Source organism: Salvelinus alpinus, chromosome 6 (genome assembly GCF_045679555.1).
Source record: "Salvelinus alpinus chromosome 6, SLU_Salpinus.1, whole genome shotgun sequence".
Classification (NCBI taxonomy): Eukaryota; Metazoa; Chordata; class Actinopteri; order Salmoniformes; family Salmonidae; genus Salvelinus; species Salvelinus alpinus.
Window position 1 is genome coordinate 55,036,636 of NC_092091.1, and position 8,395 is coordinate 55,045,030.

Sequence of the window (8,395 nt, forward strand, 5' to 3'; positions counted from 1 at the left end):
TCTCCCCACTGTAAGTAGCTACTTTTGCTAGCACGTTTAGTTCACATGTCCAAACGCTCGCGCAGATCCAGGCGAACGTCGGACGAAAACTTCAAAAATTATATTACAGGTCGAATAAACTTGTCAAAATAAGTAGAGAATCAATCTTCAGGATGTTGTTACCATAAATATTCAATAACGTTCCAACCGGAGAATTCCTTTGTGTCTACAGAAGTAATGGAACGCAAGGCGATATCGTGTGGAATGCGCTTGACCAGGAACTGGCACTCTGCCAGACCACTGACTCAAACAGTTCCCATCCGGCCCCACATCACAGTAGAGGCTTCATTAACGTTCTACAGACTATTGACATCTGGTGGAATGCGTAGGAAGTGCAAACAGATCCATATCTAAATGGGATTTGAATAGGCGATGAGTTGGAAATCGACCAGCCTCAGAATTCTCACTTCCTGTTTGGATTTTTTCTTAGGTTTTTACCTGCCATATGAGTTCTGTTATACTATACTCACAGACATCATTCAAACAGTTTTAGAAACTTCAGAGTGTTTTATATCCAATAGTAATAATAATATGCATATATTAGCAACTGGAACTGAGGAGCAGGCAGTTCCCTCTGGGCACGCTATTCATCCAAAGTGAAAATGCTGCCCCCTATCCCTAAAAAGTTCATGTTGATGATGTGGTTGTTACTGACAAGAAGCACATTGCTGAGCTCTTTAATCACCACTTCATTAAGTCAGTATTCCTATTTGACTCAGCCATGCCTCCTTTCCCGTCCAACATTTCCTGATCTCCCACCCCATCTAATGCGACTATCCCCGATGCTTCTCCCTATTTTTGCCCTGCCCCGCTACAAAGTCTCTCCCTGCAGACGGTCACTGAGTCCAAAGGTGCTAAAGGCACTCCTTAAACTTCACCCCAAAAAAACATCTAGGTCAGATGGTTTAGACCCTTTCTTCTTTAACCTGTCTAGGACTGGGGTTCCGCTAGCGGAACTCCTCCCACATTCCACTGAAAAGCCAGAGCGCGAAATTCAAAAAATATTTTTGAGAAATATTTAACTTTCACACATTAACAATTCCAATACAGCAAATGAAAGATACACATCTTGTGAATCCAGTCAACATGTCCGATTTTTAAAATGTTTTACAGCGAAAACACCACGTATATTTATGTTAGCTCACCACCAAATACAAAAAAGCACAGACATTTCTTTCACAGCACAGGTAGCTTGCACAAAACCAACCAAACTAACCAAGAACCAACCAAACTAACCAAGAAACAACTTCATCAGATGACAGTCTTATAACATGTTATCTTCTCACGAGTCACCATCCCGGTTCCGGGAGCACCCCCCACAGTAAAAAAAGCTGACTAACATAGCCTAGCATAGCGTCACAAGTAAATACTAGCATCTAAATATCATTAAATCACAAGTCCAAGACACCAGATGAAAGATACAGATCTTGTGAATCCAGCCATCATTTCTGATTTTTTAAATGTTTTACAGGGAAGACACAATATGTAAATCTATTAGCTAACCACGATAGCAAAAGACACAACTTTTTTTCCCACCATTTTTTTCCTGCATGGGTAGCTATCACTAATTCGACTAAATAAAGATATATATAGCCACTAACCAAGAAACAACTTCATAAGATGACAGTCTGATAACATATTGTGATAAGGTGCGTCTCGGTGAGAGGTGTAGGAGTCAGGCGCAGGAGAGCAGGGATACTGAGAAGCGTGTTTAATATAATAATTATATATTCATAGTCCACCAATACAAAATTGGCACAGATCCCTCTATATAAGGTCCCACAGTTCACAGAGGAGATCAGTAAAACAAAACCGAAACTCTGCCAAACGCACGGAGGAACAAACTCAGTTCCGAAAAATAAACTACACGTGCGTAATAACGAGAACAAGAAATATCAACCATAAACGAGCGCAACAACCCCCACAAGCTTAATCCCGCACGAAATAAGGCAGGTAACAGGTGCCCCATATACACACAGAAATAAACGCAATTGAAACCAGGTGTGAAAATGAACACAGACAAAAAAAACAGAAAAGGAAAAAGGGATCGGTGGCGGCTAGTAAACCAGCGACGCCGAGCGCCGAGCGCCGCCCGAACCTGGAGAGGGGTTATCTTCGGTAGAAGTCGTGACAGTACCCCCCTCCTGACGCGCGGCTCCCGCAGCGCGACGACGCCGGCCTCGAGGACGACCCGGAGGACGAGGCGCAGGGCGATCCGGATGGAGGCGGTGAAACTCCTTTAGCATAGGTGGATCCAGTACGTCCTCCACCGGCACCCAGCATCTCTCCTCCGGACCGTACCCCTCCCAGTCCACGAGGTACTGAAGACCCCCCACCCGACGCCTCGAGTCCAGTATGGACCGAACTGCATACGCCGGCGCCCCCCCGATGTCCAGGGGGGGCGGAGGGATCTCCCGCACCTCATCTTCTTGAAGCGGCCCAGCCACCACCGGCCTGAGGAGAGACACATGAAACGAGGGGTTAATACGGTAATAAGGGGGAGCTGTAACCTATAACACACCTCGTTTATTCTCCTCAGGACTTTGAATGGCCCCACAAACCGCGGACCCAGCTTCCGGCAGGGCAGGTGGAGGGGCAGGTTTCGGGTCGAGAGCCAGACCCGGTCCCCCGGTGTGTACACGGGGGCCTCGCTGCGGTGGCGGTCGGCACTGGCCTTCTGCCGCCCTTCGGCCCGTTTAAGGTACCCGTGGGCGGCCTCCCAGGTTTCTCTTGAGCGTCTCACCCAATCGTCCACCACAGGAGCCTCGGTCTGGCTCTGATGCCATGGTACCAGGACCGGCTGATAACCCAACACACATTGGAAGGGCGACAGGTTCGTAGAGGAGTGGCGGAGTGAATTCTGGGCCATCTCTGCCCACGGGATGTACTTCGCCCACTCCCCTGGCCGGTCCTGGCAATACGACCGCAGAAACCTACCCACATCCTGGTTCACTCTTTCCACCTGCCCATTACTCTCGGGGTGAAACCCAGAGGTAAGGCTGACCGAGACCCCCAAACGTTCCATGAACGCTTTCCACACCCTGGACGTGAACTGGGGACCCCGATCAGAAACAATATCCTCAGGCACCCCGTAGTGCCGGAAGACGTGAGTAAACAGGGCCTCCGCCGTCTGTAGGGCTGTAGGGAGACCGGGCAAAGGGAGGAGACGACAGGACTTAGAAAACCGATCCACAACGACCAGGATCGTGGTGTTGCCCTGTGATGGTGGCAGATTGGTCAAGAAGTCAACCGACAGGTGTGACCAAGGCCGCTGTGGAACGGGAAGGGGTTGTAACTTCCCTCTGGGCAGGTGCCTAGGAGCCTTGCACTGAGCGCACACTGAGCAGGAGGACACATAAACCCTCACGTCCTTGGCTAAAGTGGACCACCAGTACTTCCCACTAAGACATCGCACCGTCCTACCAATCCCCGGGTGACCAGAGGAGGGGGACGTGTGAGCCCACCAAATTAGCCTGTCTCTAACCTCCAGCGGAACGTACACCCGTCCCGCTGGACACTGTGGTGGAGTAGGCTCAACACGCGATGCTCGCTCAATGTCTGCGTCCACCTCCCACCTCACAGGTGCCACTAGACAAGAAGCCGGGAGGATGGGCGCAGGATCGATGGCCCGCTCCTCCGTATCATATAGTCGGGACAGTGCGTCTGCCTTAGTGTTCTGGGAGCCTGGTCTATAGGAGATGGTAAACCTAAATCGGGTGAAAAACATGGCCCACCTTGCCTGACGAGGGTTCAGTCTCCTCGCTGCCCGAATGTACTCTAGATTACGGTGGTCAGTCCAGATGAGAAAAGGGTGTTGGGCCCCCTCAAGCCAATGTCTCCACACCTTCAGAGCTCTGACAACAGCCAGCAACTCCCGATCCCCCACGTCATAGTTTCGCTCCGCCGGGCTGAGCTTCCGAGAAAAGAAAGCACAGGGGCGGAGCTTCGGTGGCGTACCCGAGCGCTGGGAGAGCACGGCTCCAACCCCAGCCTCGGATGCGTCCACCTCCACTATGAATGCCAAAGAGGGGTCCGGATGCGCCAGCACGGGAGCCGAGGTAAAAAGAGCCTTCAGGCGACCAAAAGCCCTGTCCGCCTCAGCCGACCACCCCAGACGCGCCGGCCCCCCCTTCAGCAGTGACGTAATGGGAGCAGCCACCTGCCCAAAACCCCGGATAAACCTCCGGTAGTAGTTGGCAAACCCTAAGAACCGCTGCACCTCCTTTACCGTGGTTGGAGTCGGCCAATTACGCACGGCTGCAATGCGGTCACACTCCATCACCAACCCTGATGTGGAAATGCGATACCCAAGGAAGGAGACGGACTGCTGGAAGAACAAGCATTTCTCAGCCTTGACGTACAGGTCATGCTCCAACAGTCGCCCAAGTACCTTGCGCACCAGAGACACATGCTCGGCGCGTGTAGCGGAATAGACCAGAATGTCATCGATGTAAACCACCACACCCTGACCGTGCAGGTCCCTGAGAATCTCGTCTACAAAAGATTGGAAGACTAATGGAGCATTCTTCAACCCGTACGGCATGACGAGGTACTCATAATGGCCGGATGTGGTACTAAACGCTGTCTTCCACTCATCTCCCTTCCGGATACGCACCAAGTTATATGAACTCCTGAGATCCAGTTTAGTGAAAAACCGTGCTCCGTGAAATGACTCAATCGCCGTGGCAATGAGAGGTAGCGGGTAACTATACCCCACCGTGATGGAATTTAGACCTCTATAGTCAATGCACGGACGCAGACCTCCCTCCTTCTTCTTCACAAAAAAGAAACTCGAGGAGGCAGGTGAGATGGAGGGCCGAATGTACCCCTGCCCCAGAGATTCAGATATGTATGTCTCCATAGCCACCGTTTCCTCCTGGGACAGGGGATACACGTGACTCCTGGGAAGTGCAGCGCCTACCAGGAGATTTATCGCACAATCCCCTCGTCGATGAGGTGGTAATTGGGTCGCCTTCTTTTTACAGAAGGCGATAGCCAAATCGGCATATTCTGAGGGAATGCGCACGGTGGAGACTTGGTCTGGACTCTCCACCGTTGTAGCACCGATGGAAACTCCTACACACCTGCCTGAGCACTCCTCCGACCACCCCTGTAGAGCCCTCTGTTGCCACGAAATCCTGGGGTTGTGACGGGCCAACCAGGGGATCCCCAGCACCACCGGAAACGCAGGAGAATCAATGAGGAAGAGACTAATTCTCTCCTCATGACCCTCCTGCGTGACCATGCCCAGTGGAGCCGTGGCCTCCCTGACTAGCCCTGACCCTAATGGTCGGCTATCTAAGGCGTGCACTGGGAAGGGTTTGTCAAGCTGAACAAGGGGGATCCCTAACCTGTGCGCTAAACCGCGGTCAATAAAATTCCCTGCCGCGCCTGAATCTACTAGCGCCTTATGCCGGGAAAGAGGGGAAAATTCAGGAAAAACAATCCATACATACATGTGACCAACAGGGGGCTCTGGGTGAGCCTGGTGCCGACTCACCTGAGGTGTCCGAGCAGTGCTCGGCCTGGCGTCTCGACTCCCTGGAGGACCCCCCCAGCACCGGTCAGCAGTGTGCCCTCTGCGACCACAGTTGGCACAGGAAAGGCCCCCTCCTCCGGTCGCCCTCGCTGCAGCACCACCTAGCTCCATGGGTGTTGGAGTGGTGGAGCTGGGGAATGGAACTGACAGAGCCCGATCTGGACGTCCGCGGGTCGCCAGCAAGTTGTCCAACCGAATGGACATGTCGATCAACTGGTCCAAGGAGAGGGTGGTGTCTCTACAGGCCAGCTCCCTACGGACGTCCTCACGCAAACTACACCTATAGTGATCGATCAAGGCCCTGTCGTTCCATCCCGCGCCAGCGGCCAAGGTCCGGAACTCAAGAGCAAAGTCCTGAGCACTCCTCTTCTCCTGCCTCAGATGGACCAGCCGTTCACCCGCCGCTCGACCCTCAGGTGGGTGATCGAACACGGCCCGAAAGCGGCGGGTGAACTCTGGGTAGTGGTCCCTCGCCGAGTCAGGATCGTTCCATACCGCGTTGGCCCACTCCAGGGCTTTACCTGAGAGGCAGGAGACGAGGGCGTTCACGCTCTCACCTCCCGAAGGAGCCGGACGAACGGTCGCCAGGTATAGGTCCATCTGGAGTAAGAACCCCTGGCACCCTGCCGCCGTCCCATCGTACTCCCTCGGGAGGGCGAGTCGAATCCCACTGTGCTCAGGCAATGAAGGAGAGGGTAGTGGTACTGATTGGGGTGTGGCTGAGACAGGTGTGGGAAGGCCACCTCTCTCCCATCTCTCCATCGTCGCCATCACCTGATCCATGGCGGTCCCCAGCCGGTGTAACACTGCCGTGTGGTGTTGAACTCGCTCCTCCACAGACCCTGGAAGTGCGTCTGCTCCTGCTGACTCCATATAGGTGGTGCGGGATTCTGTGATAAGGTGCGTCTCGGTGAGAGGTGTAGGAGTCAGGCGCAGGAGAGCAGGGATACTGAGAAGCGTGTTTAATATAATAATTATATATTCATAGTCCACCAATACAAAATTGGCACAGATCCCTCTATATAAGGTCCCACAGTTCACAGAGGAGATCAGTAAAACAAAACCGAAACTCTGCCAAACGCACGGAGGAACAAACTCAGTTCCGAAAAATAAACTACACGTGCGTAATAACGAGAACAAGAAATATCAACCATAAACGAGCGCAACAACCCCCACAAGCTTAATCCCGCACGAAATAAGGCAGGTAACAGGTGCCCCATATACACACAGAAATAAACGCAATTGAAACCAGGTGTGAAAATGAACACAGACAAAAAAAACAGAAAAGGAAAAAGGGATCGGTGGCGGCTAGTAAACCGGCGACGCCGAGCGCCGAGCGCCGCCCGAACCTGGAGAGGGGTTATCTTCGGTAGAAGTCGTGACACATATTTATGGTATAGCATATGTTTCTTTAGAAAAATGTGCATTTTTCAGGTATAAATCACAGTTCTACATTGCAGCTGCAATCTGAAATAGTGCCGAAGCTGCCAGAATAATTACAGAGACCAACGTCAAATAACTAATTACTCATCTTAAAACATTTCTGAAAAATACACAGCGTACAGCAAATGAAAGCCCAACATCTTGTGAATCCAGCCAATATGTCAGATTTTTTACGTGTTTTACGGCGAAAACACAATATAGCATTATATGAGCTTACCACAATAGCCAGAAACACAAGCAATTCACCAGCAGCACAGGTTAGCGATCGTAACAACCCAGCAAAAGATATAATTTTACTAACCTTGATATACTTCATCAGATGACAGTCCTGTAACATCATATTACACAATGCATATAGCTTTTGTTCGAAAATGTGCATATTTAGCAGCACAAATCGTGGTTATGCAATGCAATCAGTAAAAACATGGCATGCATTCTGGCCGGCGCCATCTTGGAAAGGCACCTAATCTAATCAATAAATAATCGAAAACTTGACTAAAAAATACAGGTTGGACAGCAATTGAAAGATGCATTAGTTATAAATGCAACCGCTGTGTTAGATTTTTAAAATTAACGTTACTAGACATACAGTGTGCGTTACAGCCAGACCAGTGCCGCAATAATGGCCGAAAAATACTTTTACATTTTTCCACAGAACAACGAATTAACATCATAAATAGTTCTTACTATTAGTTGAGCTTCCATCAGAATCTTGGGCAAGGTGTCCTTTGTCCAAAAGAATCGTTGCTTTGTTGTAAAACGTCCTCTTCAACTTCGGAATTAGCAGCTAACAATAGCTACGTGGCACACACATGTCCAAATCCTCCAAACGCAATACTACGAAAATAGCAATATACTCGCATAAACTGATATAAATCGGTTTAAAATAACTTCGTTATGATGTTTCTAACACCTATATCGAATTAAATCACAGACGGATATATCTTAGGCCGATAACGAGAGCTTTTGAGCATGCCATTCTGATGTCCTCTCTTGCGTCTTGACGAGCGTCGAAAAGAACGGACCTTCCACTCCATGGCCTTTTATAAAGTCTGAGAAATACGTAGAGACTCCATTCCACTTCTCATTGGTTACTGACATCCAGGGGAAGGCGGGTGCAGTTCATTTCGACCCATAGGACACATACAGAGCTTTAAACTGATGCGAGATCAGAGCCTAGTTTTCAGACCTTCGCAGTTCCTGTCATGATTTTCGCTGCAGAAAGACTTCTGGTTCACCCACAGACATAATTCAAACGGTTTTAGAAACTAGAGATTGTTTTCTATCCAATAGTAATAATAATATGCATATTGTACGAGCAAGAATTGAGTACGAGGCAGTTTAATTTGGGAACGCAAAATGTCGAAGTTGAAA